Here is a 15,056-nt window from a genome sequence, read left to right on the forward strand (position 1 = left end):
CAGCACCCCACGAACCCCACTTTCCCCAAATCCTGGGCAGGGCCGGCTGAAAATGGAGGTTGCACCTCTCGGGCTGGTGGCTGAAGGCTCTTGAAGCGCCCCGAGGCCTTTGGCTGTGAGGCCGGTGGGCCTCAGCCACGGGGTTCCTCACGCCTGAGGTGCCAGCCTCCAGGTTAGGCCGAAGGAGGCTAACGGTAGCCTAACGGCCACCAGCCATGGCAGCCAGGCTACTCCTCCGACCGTCGACACCTGCTAGCGGATTATAAACCGCAGTCGCCGTCGTTTCCCCAGGTTGTTCTCCGCAATCGCACGTGAGGGCCCAGGGAAGATGAAGTACCGTAGCGGTGGGCTTTGACGTGACTGGGCGGCCTGATGTAAAAATAATAGATAAGAGCACGTTAAACCCGGTGATAACTTAGGGCAGTATGAAATCTTACTGCAGCGTTAAAATTGTGATGGCGTTGCGCAGTAGCAATGGTGGGTCAGAGTATAGTTCAGGGGCACCGGCGTTATTTGCCTTTCATTCACCGATGACCATACACACTTAAAAGGTCACAAGAAAGACAGCTCAGGAGTTTGGGGAGAGAAATGGAAGAAGACGCTAATTTCGGCACGTCCTGATGAGCAGTTGGCAGCTCCAGTAGAAGCTACCATCCATGCTGAAGCTGTTCCAGGCTTAGTTTGCCTCGGTACACATGGAGGAGCTTTGCAAGTACACGCAGGCAGCTGTGAAACCAGGAAAACATGTTTGTTCGTTCTGTGGTCTAGTAAATGGTGAGGTTTTGGGGGCTGGGCCCTAGACTTCATAAACACATTCAATGCACAGCTCTGCATAAACAGCAAATAGCAGTGGCAAGAGTAGGGGCTGTACAAAACTCACGCGATTGTATGCAGCCTTTTGCCACAAACAAATAAATTCTAGGCCTTGTAGCATAAATTCGAAGTTGACTTCATATGACATCTCTTCTTAATATATGGCACTAATTTCAAAGCTAACATCTTTCACTTGAAATGGTGACATGTCTTATTTCAGTCTTATATAGGGCCGTCTTTATCTTCCTTTCAGAATTATATTTTCACTTGGCCCCTGTTCATTTAAGACCATGCTTCTGAAAGAAAGATTACAGCTCTGTCAGTCTCTCTATCCCCTATGTATTACAGATAAAAAGCATTATTACAGGAAACTATTATAGTAAAATCACTCAACTGTACAGGAGCTAAAGTAATACTACTTAGTCTGACATCACAGCATTTAATTCCCATACTCTCATTATAGAAACATAAGTGTTTTCCTTTTACACTTCAGAAAATAAGGGCCATCTAGTGATTTTTTTTAAATCCAGTTTTCAATATTAAAGAAAATTCACAGTGCAGGACGGTAAGTTTTTATAAACTGTGCAGGTCAGGGTCTTTTTTTAAACCTGCAAGTAAATAGTAGTGCTCAGGGAAATGAAGTACTTTTATGGTTTTGAACTGAACTCAGCTACCACACCTTGTTTTTAACTTACAATTAGCTGCTGAGCCAGTAGGTTGTTTTGGAAATGAACTTGCCACTTTGGTGGTGGATTTGAACGTTTGTATGAACCAGGGCAAAAGGGAGAGGAAATTAATTTGACTGCTGTGAAGACCTACAACTAAGTTTCTTGCCCTTACTTGAATCAAATTACTTAAAACGTTCCACCTCATCCCTAAGAAAATAAACTCAGTCATTTGAACAAACTAACTTTAATTTACCTCATTGTTAATTTAAAGCATGGCATTGCACTTCAAAATCCTTTAGGGGGGGAAATTATTTGTACTCTGAAAATTTTTCACATTTTCCAGGAATGACATTTATAAAAACTCACTGCCTAAACAGTGCAGACCATTGCAGTGCTTTCCCATGCTCTTCCTTTGAACCAGCCCCAGTTTCAGCAGCATTGTAGTTTTCTCTGTGAGCCATAAAGTCAATAAAAGGCCATATGGAGAGTTGTGCGGATCACAGTTACCTTTGAGTTCTGCCTTCAAGATGCCAAGGTGGCTGGGAAAACTCAATATGTTTTTACTGCCTCGCTGTGTGCTGGTCTCCCGTTGCACACAAAATGATGTAAGGAATCTACACACTGAACTGTTGTTGTAACTTCAAGTAAAAAATACGAGATCTGCTAATCGTTACTGTTCTTTAAATAATAGTCTCTGTGCCAGGGAGGTTAAAAGTTACGGTTTCTTTAGTTTCGAGGGGTTCTTAATTACACATTTAGTTCTTAATTCTGCAAGTGCTACTTGGTGACATTAGTAATAGACTGAAGTCAAAGGAGCAACTCACATGCAAGGCAGCCCCAAGAAGAGTTTAAAGCTGGCCTTCTGTTCCCCACCATTCTGTAATTACCCAGATTCACAGAACTACTGTTTTATTTACATTTCCAAAACTTACTTTGAGGTCCTGGTTTTCTCTCCATTTTTCCCATACTGCTACAGTTTTACTGAAGACCTGGGGTTTTTCACTAACGTTAACATTACAGAACTCAAGCAATTTGTCAATGTAACTATTCTGCAACTAGCACTAATTCATCTTTGCTATCCAACAAGCTGTCATTTTAATAGCAAGTTCATTTTTCTGAAAGGCTTCTCTACAGGAGAGTGAACAGGCACGTGTGTGGGAATGGGGAAGGATGTATTTATGCATAAGTGAAAACACTTTGAAAATATTGAGCCCAGACATTTCATCTCATGGGAGTGTTGACAGGGGCTGTGGCATTAGAGGTCCACGTTGTTCACCTCCAGAGGCTGTTCTGTCTTCTCCCCAGGTTGGGTTAAGAGGACCTACTGTCTAGACCTTGCCACAGCACGGCATGATAGGGCTCTTCCAGCCTTGCATTTCTATCACTTTTGATTTAAGTGTCATCGTAACAGTGAGAGACCCCCTCCATGATCCATGTACCAAACTCACATCCCACCACTCTTTGGGAAAGCACCTGGAGGTGACCGAGGTCTCACAGAAGAGCTCTGTCTGTGGTCACACAGCGATAGTGTCATGATTACAAACTGGCACATAGATGACTAAAGCAGCATCACATCATATACCTACACTAAGTATCTTTTAATCAGCTTACCTCCAGTTCTCATAGCCAATGCCAGAGTATCTGAGCTCCTTCTACGTACAATAGACATTGACAACAAGTTCCTGGATGGCCTTTGTGGCCAGGCACTGCCTCCTTTTCAAAGAAGGAAAACGTTCTCAGGATAAGGTTATCAATTTATTGGCTTTGGTTGAGAGAGGTTTTGTTGCTTGGTGGGACTAAACTGAAGAATGATGCAAGCAATGTCATTCTTCTAGCAAGGCTTTCTGTAAAGCAAAGGACTGCAGGTTTTCCTTTAGATGGCCAAATTCAGTTTCACCTAATCTCCTCTGGAATTTGTTTCACAGCCAGATGCCTCAGCTGGGAAAACTTTATCTAATGCTGAAGAGGTTTAGAGCAAAATAAAAATAATCTCACATGTTGTATAATAAAATTTGATTTCAGGAGCTTTATGACCTCTTTGGCTTTATGGTTATTGGCTTTTTTCTAGACAATCTTTGCTGGTCCTTAAACAATGTGTTCTTTAAAGCCATAAGCACAGAGGTCTTGCAGAAAGTCAGACTTGCTCCAGAGCATCCGCCATGGAGAAAAATATCCCACGGAAACCTTGACTTGGTACTTGCTGTAGCTGAGAAGATGTGTGATTCCTAGGTTCTTGTTCACAGTGCCAGTGCTGAAAGACTCCTGTGTTGTGCTGAAGTTATAAACAATAAATGCAGAAGCAGAAAAGCAAGAAAACTATTTTTTTTCCTTCCAAATACCTCAGTAAATAAACTGAATGATGGTCTGTTTCTTACAGTGGGAATGCTAGAACATGTATGTCTACTGAACTGATCTTAATTCAGCAACTCTTTTCCCAATATTCCTTTGATTCTCAACTTTTTGCCCCCTCAGAGTAAACTCTTTCAGCCTATTCTGAAGAATGTCTTTTGAAACATAACCTGCACTTTATAAAGCATTGCTTAAATCTGGCCACTGAAATACGGGTTATGTCATGTAATTTTGCTCTCTGCGAGCTGACATTTTACATAATGAAATATGGTGCCTTTTTGCATTAAAAAGCCCCATTGCTGTCCTTTGTTGCCTATTGAAACAGTTACAAAGAGACATTTTGCACATCAGTACTAAGACTGCAGATAAGACGCTGTACTGGTTCTAGTTTTTCCTAACAAGAGCATGAGATATACCTGTACGTAGGCAATGGTGTACCTGCAGGTTGCTGGCACACAGCAGGAGGATGTCCTACCACCAATACCAGCCACAGTTCAAAATGAAGCAGAGCAGCTCGGGCAAGGCTGCTTTCAGAGGCTTTCAAACCCTTGAAATGAAGTGTATGTGGAATGAAGTTTAGTCTCTCAGCGGGAGTTTTGGAAGAAAATCCAATTTCCACCTTTCAGCAGAGGTGTTAACTTACACATTGAGAGCTTTGCTGGTGTGCTGGGGGAGTGAAGAGGATATTTCCATAGCGTGATCTTCTCTATTCACAGAGTCCCTGCGCAGTAGGAAAATACAGCAGCAGTCTCCTTGCTCACAGTTTCCAGTCCTGCCTGCCCAGCCAGCTCTGTGCCTCGAGGAGCCCAGGCTCTCTGCTCCCTCTGAAGGCCACGATCACCAGGGACATTCACCTTCTCTGCCTTTTTCTTCCATCATTATTGCCAGTAACCCTTAAAATTAAGCACTGGCAGCCATTCTCTTAGAGGACTCCCAGCATTTTGGGTTGGTTCTGCCCATCAGGTCAGAATTATTCTAGTAGAGTTTCTCCCTTTTCCAGCTACTGCTGTATAATAAGGTTTGGGGTTCTTTCGACCTTTTCATTTCACCTTTTAGAAGATGCTAAATCCATCCATCAGTTTTAATCCAGAGTATGACAGCTGAAAGATCAGAACCTGCCTCCTGGCAGCCATTAGCACCTACAAGCACACATCCAATTTCATTGCAAGTTGTGCCAATAAAAGCATGTTCTGCTTTTGCACTTGTTGAACTGGAGCTTTTTAACATTATCAAAATTAACAATGCAGCTTGTGAATCTTTCTTACTGTTTATCTTTCTGCTTCTTTGGCTTTAAAATTTATCACCACGGGGGAAAAAAAGAATATCTCATCGCTCTTCTGTCAGCTGCTTCCTCAAAATATCCTAAATGATTTATTTTTCCCTATCACTGAGTTGTGGTTGTAGTAGCAGATCTCTTCATAACATGAGGATGCTCAACAGAGCTCATGGATCACCCAGGTTTCCACCCTATGTCTGAGAAACCCAGCAGAGAAAAGGGATAAAAATTTCCAGTTTCCCTCTGCTTGTCTCTGAGCAATCAGGTTCATGAATTTTAATTGCCATTTGTAGAGCAGTTGAACCCAGGGTAACAGTGAGGCATTTTATGGGCTCACACCACCCTTCTTTGATGGCAGGAGAGAGGGAGTCCTGGGTGAGAACATCTCTCCACCAGCATGACGCTGGGGAATTAGCAGCAGTCACAGACAGCATCTTTTGTGCTTCCTGGTTGAACAGAAAGAAGTAGAGAACTTCAAGCCTAGAAAAGCCCAATTTACCTGACCACCATCAACAACATTCTTAAAATTTCACTTATTATCGGGATGCTCCCAAATCAGTTGCTGGATGGCAACGTGTTTTCCAAAAGATCTCTGGTCCCAACCTTAAAAATACTGAGTAATGGAGAACAGGTGGTTACGGAAAAAGTTCAACTGCGGAGGCAAATTACCATCCCTGTTAAAAGTTAGTAACTCTCCCGCAGCCCAGACTTTGCTGGATACAGCCTTGCCTGGCAGAGGGAAATGGCAGTGTTAGTGGTGCCAAGGCCAGGCGGGCTGGACTAGCCACGCCTGGAGCGTTGTCATCTTCAGGAAGCCCAGTGTCATTTCATGCATCTGGAACACGTTCCTTCTTCATTGCACGTTTTGACAGCTTCCCTGCTTACTGCATGAGGAGCATGTGGGTGCTCCCCTGGGAAGGACTGCCCAGGAGGAGGGCAGGGATGACAGCAAAGTGAGGGCACTGCCCGTCCTTTATTAGGGGTGGGTGGAGAGTGAGCTGGAAAAGCAACACATGGATCAAATCCAAGCAATAATGATTCAGTGCTGGCAGTAATTGTAATTCGGCTTGGCAAGGAGCAGGGCATGTAGATCTCATGGTGGGGCAGAAGGGCCAGGAGTCATGTTCTGCATGTGGGAAGGCTAAGGGGAGCAAACACGGGGCACTCACTTTGAGGAAGTTTTGAAGCCATGGCAGGGCACTGGGTTTTATGGCACTGGTTTTTATGGCGCCTTGCTCAAACAGACTAGCGGGAACACTGATGAAGCTGATAATCCTGTGTGTTTCAGGTTCTTGATCTCTGCCTCTCTCTTCCCCAGGTCTTCTGCAATGTGCCAGTCCCTGTTTCTGTCCCCACCCTGAGCAGAATCTGAGAGAGAAGAGGTCCGTCAAAAGCCTCTACCTCCTCTACAGGAATGGATTCAAACCCCCATGAGCCTATCATCTTTGCACCCTAGGCTGTGGTGCAGACACCTACCACCAAACCGTGATGCTTTAGCTACATGACACAGTGGAGGACAAGGCACCAAAACTAAGTTTTGCTCCTTTGGCTTCTGACACAAGGTTAATCCGAACCACCCGATGCCAGTGCAGTAGACACATCCCATGTTTGGAGTAAGGTTTTTGGCTGCCGAAGAACATATCAGTTTAAGTACTAAAAAAGAAGTAAGCTAGAAAAACTAATTTTTATAAGCTGTTTCTAGCAGTAGTGTGCAAAGGAAACCAAACCATATGCTACCACCTTGTCTCAGTGACCTGCTTAAGAATTTTTTTAATCCACCAATCACTTTCAGTCCCATTTGACACAGGCAGAGATCCCCCAGATATGCCATCCTACAAGTTTTAGGTGGACATTAACTTTTACATACCCAGGGTAGCCCCACAAAGGGAAAAAACACTTTCAGTCTCTTATCTGTAACAAGAGGCAAGAACCTGCTGGCCAGTCAGCCCATGTGTAAGTAACTGCAAGCACAGCATAAAAGATGCTGCTGCTTGCCTGGCCAGGCAGAGAGGAAATGAGAGATCCAGGAGGGGAAGGGAAGGAATGTAGAGATGCAGGGTCCAACCCCATGGGAAACTTCTTTTCCACTCCTCATAGAGCAGCACATTTCAGTGAAGATCGAGATTCAGAGGTGGCCTGGCTGAGATGCCTCCAAGCCTGGGGCACTGGGGGCTAGTGTTTGGTCCAAGATCAAAGATACCAAAACCAGCTGTGAAATTCCAGTCCAGACCGAATTCCATGCCACAATAAGCATCTGTACTTCAACTTAAATATTTGGTTTGCTTGGTGAGATTATTGGAACTGACTGGGCTTGCCCCTGGATTGTCGAATCATTTCCATCCTGTCTCCTAAAGTCCAAACCAGGTCTTTTAATCCTCAGAAAACTTGAGCAGTTAATATAATGATGTGATCCAAAAAGATGCTGAGCACCAGAAACCTCATAGCAGGAAGTATAAATATATCTGGGTTTTGGCTGCAGGTCCTTTAAGAGCTACCTGTTATTCTAACCAATTGACATCATTTGCACAGTAGGGCTTTTTGCCGGATTGATAAGAAGTTCACTGTAAACAACCATTTCATGGTATTTATATGAATATAGGGTGTCATAATTCTGAGCTTCTCTCATCCCTACGAGAGAAAATATTCAAGGAAGTTACCCAAAGGGCAAGTCACATTTGGATATGGCTGGCATCACTCCAAGAGTGTGTGATTGCCAGAGAAAGGGAATTTACTTGACGAAGAATGAGAATATAGCATTATTTACCAGCTAAGAACTGATCCTGCAGGGAGCAGAACATCGTCTGCCTTGGTATCAGAGGAGACTGAGGCCGCTCCACATCTCAGCCTCAGATTTAATAAACACTGACGTGTTTGCACAGTATGTGCTGGCAAGAGGCATTTCTGTAAGTGCAAGGAGGCAGTTTGTGCATTACCAAGGCCGGCAGAGACATTTTCTGAGCCACTTCAGTATCAGAGTTGTCAAGTGCAACAGCAATATCAAAAGCTTCAGCAGAGATGGGCCTGTTAATGTACGCTGTTTCTGGGCACAAACCATTAGCAGAAGGCTACAGTTGCTGGGTTTCAGGGCTTTTGCTCATCTGAGTTTATCTATCTATCTATGTATCTGTTTATTTACTTTGAAGTAATAAAAATGACACATGCACCAACTTGTTCATGTATATGAATAAAAAGGAACTTAACCCCCATGGTCACATTTAGCATACATATTTGAGCATACCTTTATCTTTAACTCCAGAGAGAAATCAGGGCACGGTTGTACACCACAGTTTGTTTTAAAGCATCCACCTTCAGAAAGGGTATCGTGCCACCAATCATGTGCTGTTTGTTTAGGAAAGGTGTGGAACAAGGAAAGACTGGACATTGCAAATGTTTTACCACATGCAACCCTACCAGTTACAGAGAACATCAAAAGAGAGCATGTAAGTGCAGCTTCCAAGGCACTGTGGATCAATCCATTAATTTCTGCCCGTTTGTATCCCCCTGGAAAATACTGGCAAGCTTGGGCACAAAAGCAGCATCTTTCTTTCTTTCTTTGTCTGTGCAAGTCTTCCTCCCACTTCTCCCAGTTGCCTCCAGGATGGTGCCGAAATGATTTTGAACAACAGCGAGACAGTGCTGCAACTTTAAGCTTTAAATAGTCAGAAATTGTTTTTTCAAGGGTAAATTATCTCCATCCTGGCTAATTGGTACCTGAGTCAAGGCTGACTGAGAAATGAGACATTTTCTCTTCCCCCTTTTAAAATGTCTACATTATTGTAGGCAATTCATGCCAACTGAAGTCAAGGGAAGCAGGCTGTAGTTGGGTTTGGTTATGTTAACTTTATTTATATGTATTTCTATCACATTTCAGCTTCTACAGGCCATATAACAGCTCCCTGTCTTTGGATAATGAAGCCCTTTTAGTCATCTTATTCAAAATTAAAAATATGACATCGCTGTTGTTCCAGATAAGAGATGGATGTATTCTCCAAATTCTTTTATTTTTTGGTGACTAAATTAGAAACAGCCTGGAACAAAGAAAAGATATTTCATTACAGGACTGCAAATAAACGGTATATAAAACCACTACATCATGTGCTTTAATAAAATACTTGCTGCTGTGAGAAGTACTCTACACTAAAGATTTACTTGAAAATCCCGCACTTCTCAAAGGAGGGTCACCTCTCTACATTTCAAGCAATTTTATTTGCTTCAAAGTGCAAGAGAAAAAAAGTGGAAAATGTCTTTATTTAAGAGTATGTGCTAGCCGGATGCATCGTAGATAAAAATAATGGTTAATAACTCGAATCCAGAAAGGGCAGCAGATTCAGCCTGAATGAATTCAAAAGCTTTGTCAAAGAGAGCAATTCATTTTTGGCAGCTTGAAAGCTTAGAAAGCTGGTAGGGGAAGGGCTGCCAGAAATGTGCTTCTTGGAAGAAGACTTTCTACTGAGGATACCCTTTACAAATCCATCTAACCTTGGTTACCCCTTGGATGTTACTTGCTGCTCGTGCTCTAGCTTAGGACGTGCAGGGTCTGGGTTGAGTTTCTTTTTCTGCCCAATGCCCCGTGTGATTCTGACAATTTATTTAACTTCCTGGGGCTCAGTTTTCCTTGTATAAAATGGAAATAAAAACCACTGTGCAAATCTTCCTTCTGAGCCTCTCCGGCATGGTATCTTACTGTTTCCAGAATAAATTGCTGAAGATTGCAAGAACCGTACAAATCTGATCTATAAGGTATGTTGATCTGTAAAAAAGCTGCTGTAGTTGAACTAAACCATAATTTTCTCCTACAAAACACAACAGTAACATCATGTAAAAAGTCAGTGGAATTATATTGGCACAGGTCAAATCACTATAAAAGAATCTAAGAACTGGTATCTAATGTTGGCAGCACATGAAAAGCTGTGCTCTTTGTTTTGTCATCCTGTGTTAGGATGGCTTAATGTTCAGGAAATTCAGATTTGCAGTAGGGAGTTATATATCCACTGTCTTGTCACAGTATTTGTGATAGTTGGTTAAAGCATCATCCCTCAAGCATTTATTAAAGCAGTTTAAAAAAATTTTTTTAAATGGCAATAAAATACTAAATCACTATCTCATAGCAATTTAGTAACTGTTCTGGTTCTACCAGTTACATACAGTATTTCCTTAGTGCTTTCACTGTTAAAGCCTTACAAAAGGCCACAGTCCCAGTTTTCTCACCTACAGTGAGATGCTGGAATCTGAACACCATCATGTTAAGCCAAAGGAGACGGAGCACTTTCCACTCCGTAAGACACTAGTCTGCCTATAACTCAGGGAAATAGATCTGAGTTCATGCTGAGCACGTTCTTAGCTGTTAAAGTAAAATCTTCTTCCCCTCCCAGGTTTGAAAATGTGGCCCTGTTTTCCAGAGAATATCACTGACCATTTTTTTAAGTTCTGCATAAAATTGGCAAAAGCTCCCGCTGTTGCTGTTAAACTGCAAGAAGAATTCTCATCTGTTTTGCCTAGTTAACTTGGGTGAGTTTTTACAGCATTTCCTCCTGTTATCCTTGGAGGTCTGGTACAATGAAGGCTTTGTCTAACCCCAGCTGTAATTATTGGTAAGAACAGAAGGAAGAGGGAAAGTGGAGGAGAGATGAGGAGGACATCCCTTAGGGCACATCGCAATCCGCCTGTGACATTTAGGATGCGGTGTCAAATAGCCGCCTGTTGAGGACACCAAAAGGGCCTTTGTGCTTTGGTGGAGAAACCCAAACATATCTGGATTTTGCTATGGGCCAAGGCAGGATTGGGCTTGGATTTGCTTGCTGCCTTATATGAAAAGCCTAATGCGAGAGAAGGAGAGGGAGAAGGTGGTGATATCAAAGCTGCCGTGTCCTGTGTCGGAAGAAAGAAGGAGACAAGAAGCCGTTTCTACCTGGCTAAGCAAAGAAGGGAAGCAGCATTCGGAGCGAAGAGCTGCCAGGTCCCCAGCAGTCGTTGGGCCAGGAGCACAAAATGGTCTTGGACATGGTGAGGAGCAAACGAAGGAAATGCCGCAGCTGTGGAAGATGTACCCCCAAAAAAGCCGAGAAACCAATGACCTCACAGGGCTGCAAGTCCCAAAAGAGCCAGGAGGTGGGCTACGGAGAGCAGGTGAGTGTCCCATGAGTGACTGTTGCAGGAGGGGAGGTAGGGACTGGAGGGAAGAAAGGAAGATGTGGATTTTTGGAGATGTTTCTGGGACTCCAGTTGCAGTGAGGGTCTCCTGAAGAGAAGCCAGCAAGCTTTTTGGCAGCCAAGAGGGGAAGAGGAGAGGGTAGGGAAGCAGAAACCAGGAGAAGATGGCATAGAAAATGCAGCTTATGGAAAACAGAAGAACAAAAGGGAAAGGGGACAAGGAAAAATGTCGAGTTTTTGAGCCACCCCTTCTTTCACTTTATTAGGCCCACATGCAAAATCAGCCCATTGGCAGAGCACCTTTGCGGGTCTGTGCACTACAGTTAAGTGTAGCGGTAATCTCAGAATGCCCCACTGCAAGACATGTGAGCTCATCCATGTCTCCTCTGCACAAGGAATGAAACCTTTTTCTCAAAAAATAAAAATTAATTGAAGCTTTTTCTTGAAAATTAATGCTTATGGTACACCCAAATTACTGTAACCTCCTGTTCTTTCTCAGCAAGTCCAGCCTCAGAGTAACCATGGCAACACCAAGCACCCATTTTCTCTTTTTTTCCCCCCAGCTGTAACCACTGTCGGGGAAGTTAGTCCTGGCTTTGCTACAGCACCGGGGAGGCTGTGCATGGCTGCACGTGTCTTCAAGCTCAGGCCTTCAGCTGAAAAACTTAAACATCTGTAAATAAGGTTATTTTTCCCCATGAACTTACCTCATGCATATAAAAGTTCTGCTTTTCCCAATAACGACGCTAATTAATGGTTTTCACTTCATTCCCATTGTCACAGTCAATCACTTCCCAAAGCCGGACGCCCTGTCGGTGCCTCCATCATCTTGAGATGCAGGTGAGCTTCTTTTCCCAGACCTTCAGCCAGCACCAGAGAGAGATTTTTATATTTTTTCATTTGCTTCACTCTCTGTGGATCATTTGATTTTCTCAGCCTGAGGCATCATGCAAGAGTCAAGGTAGTAAATGAACCTGCCTGCTTTATGGTTTGTAGCCGTCCTGCATGGCTGCTGAATTGCTCTGTGTGGCCACCTCTTTCCTCTGAGGCTCACGGAGATACAGAAGGAGCACCAACACGCACACAGCCCAGCTACATCAGCTGGTGACAGCTTCTCCTGGCTTTATCTCCACGAAATTGTGTCCTCAGTCCTGAAGTCCTGTTTGCCTCCATCCATGATGGGAAGTCGTGCATCGGGTTTTGCTGGTGCTTACTGACGCCACGTGTGGCTTCTGGCACCGGGAGGCATTGCCTCCCTCCTTCAGCAGCTGGCAGTGCTGAGTGCTGAAGGCTGCATGATGGGAGGTGGACAGCAAGTCATTCACCTGCAGTGAAAGCAATAAGCCGGGAAAAGCTCGATTTCCACTCCGGGTGTAGCATCTCCACCTTTGACCCAGGTGGCTTTTCTGTCTCATCAAGACCAAGCATGGAAGAAAATGTCTTTTCAGTGTCAGGAGTGTTCTCAGTATGTTTCACCTTTAGCAAAAGCATTCTTCTGCCTGCAAGCCGAAGTGATCCTTATTCTTACAGCACCCCCATATAACCTCTAGAAGTAAAGGTACGTACAAATATCACAGCTGACAAGCTGAAGACAATTAGTGCTCGCTCTCTCTCTGACCCCCAGTCACACAATCTCTGCTGACCTTCTGCCGTTTTTCCCACTTCCCTCTCACCAGCATTCCCAATACTGTGTTCTGCTGTGAAAACATTGCAAAGTACAGCTCAGTTCATGAGAATCACAATGCAGTCAAGGCACATGTAGCTGTCACGTCACCGCAGGCTGCAACACTCCCAGAGCATGGTGGCATCACCCCCAGCTCTGCCATCCCTTTTGCACAGGACGGCTCTTCCAAAATTCCTGGGTAATTAGATAAAACAAGCAGGATCCCCTTGGTTTGCAGCAGGACAAATGCTACAAGACTGACCTATGCCACAGGTGCCTTCCCAGGTCTTCACTTTGCCTTGTTTATGGTGCTGTGTTGGAAAGGATCTCTGGGGTGGCCAAAATATCACAGAGGCATTGCAGCTGACCCTGTGGCAGTCAGCAGAGCTATTCCCTATGCACAGAGCGAGGGTGGATGACAATACTGGGCTGCTTGGATAAGGTGTGATTAAAGGAAGATAGAAACAACAGCCTGATTTCATTCTACGGCTTTGTAAGTGTCTCTGTCACTCACCTATTTTTTTCTCCAGGGATTGCTACTGCTTTTCTGCTTTGTCTTCAATGAATAAACCCTTTCCATGAGAAGCTGCATGCATGCATTACCATTTTGTCCATTAACAGCCTTAGATTTGCAGGCTATGAGGCCATTCCTTTCCACAATGACATCAGCCAATGGAGGATGTGATTTATTTTAGCATGATGCAACTCCTTGTAATTGGAGTTACGTTGCTGCAACAGCCACGGGCTCCCTTCAGGGTGCAGAACATTTTGATGCAGTGCAAAGGCTCCTCCTTGCGATAACAAAAGAGACATTGAGGGACGTTCTTGACAGACCTCCACTGCCAGTATTAACACAAATCTTGGAAACAACATTCCAGGCCCAGGAACCGAGAACTGTGCGCCCAACTGCGCTCACCCTACTGACCCCACCATGCCCAGGGCTGTGGGGTCAAGGCTGAGAGCCACAAGCATCAGCCCATGTCAATATGCATCCACCTGGGTACCATTACCTACCCTAAACAACAGATTGAGAGCACTTTGGAGAAGGTCAATGCCTTTTTCATTTCCTTACAAAGCATCCTGCTCTCCTCTGGACACTGCATAAAGCCGGTCTGCCGTTTCCAAGGTGATGCCTGGAGGTGAAGTCTGTTATATATTCTCTTGCAGGTAGCAGCAGCTGTAGCCAAGAGATGCCCTTGGATGGGCCATTGTTTGAAAGGAGGTAGGAAAAAGACAGAAAGAAAAGATCCATTTGTGATCATTTTTTAAAGACCGGTTAAAAAAAAAGACAAATTAAGGCATTTATTTTATGGCTTGGTGAGTGTTTTCTAATGCAGTTCAAGTCCTTGCACGTGGGAATGAGCATTGTACCTACATTGTAAATAGCAAAATTAATCATTTGATCCTCGTTTAACTTTGTTCTCTAAGGTGATGGTTACAAATGTTGTTTGTGCCTAATATTAAGTCTTGAGTTGCCTGAGGAAGACTCTGATTTCAAGGTTTCTCACTTTATAAATCAAAAAGTTTATGTTCCTTTCCGTGGGCTCCTTAGAGGCAGGGCTTGCTGTGAATGCAGCATTTGGCCCCTCGCTGCCTCTGGGATCTCCTGAAATCTTGGGGAACGTTTTCTAAACTTTAAAACTTCTTTCTGGAATTTCTTCTCCAGGGTTTTGCCACAAACCAAGAACCTCATTTATTTTAAGTTTGATTTACCCTCACTGGAGTCTTTCTGCTGACCTCCTTCAACTCAAAATTTCATAACACCCTGTGGTTTTGCAAGCAGTGGATGCTTGGTTTAATAGATACATTTCAGTCAGTGTCCTAAGAGAACAAACAGAAAGCTGACCCCAGAAGATGTTTGTCTCCTTTTTGGTTTTCTTTCTGCTAATTCCTTGGGGAAACCATAAGCATATACAGTATGCACTTAGATGTAATGGGCATTTCTTTAAAACATTAACATCTATTCTTGCAGGGTAGTCTTTGATGTCCAGCTAGGTCAGATGAACACCTCATCCAGGCTGCTGTCTGCCTCTGAGCAATCAATGCTAGACATTTTACAGGAAAATTGATAAAACCAGCCCTGACCCTTGAACACGAACAGTTTGTAGGATACCTTTTCCCAGTCCCTCAGGGTTCA

Source organism: Haliaeetus leucocephalus, unplaced genomic scaffold, assembly GCF_000737465.1.
Source record: "Haliaeetus leucocephalus isolate CR32 unplaced genomic scaffold, Haliaeetus_leucocephalus-4.0 Scaffold906, whole genome shotgun sequence".
Taxonomy (NCBI): domain Eukaryota; kingdom Metazoa; phylum Chordata; class Aves; order Accipitriformes; family Accipitridae; genus Haliaeetus; species Haliaeetus leucocephalus.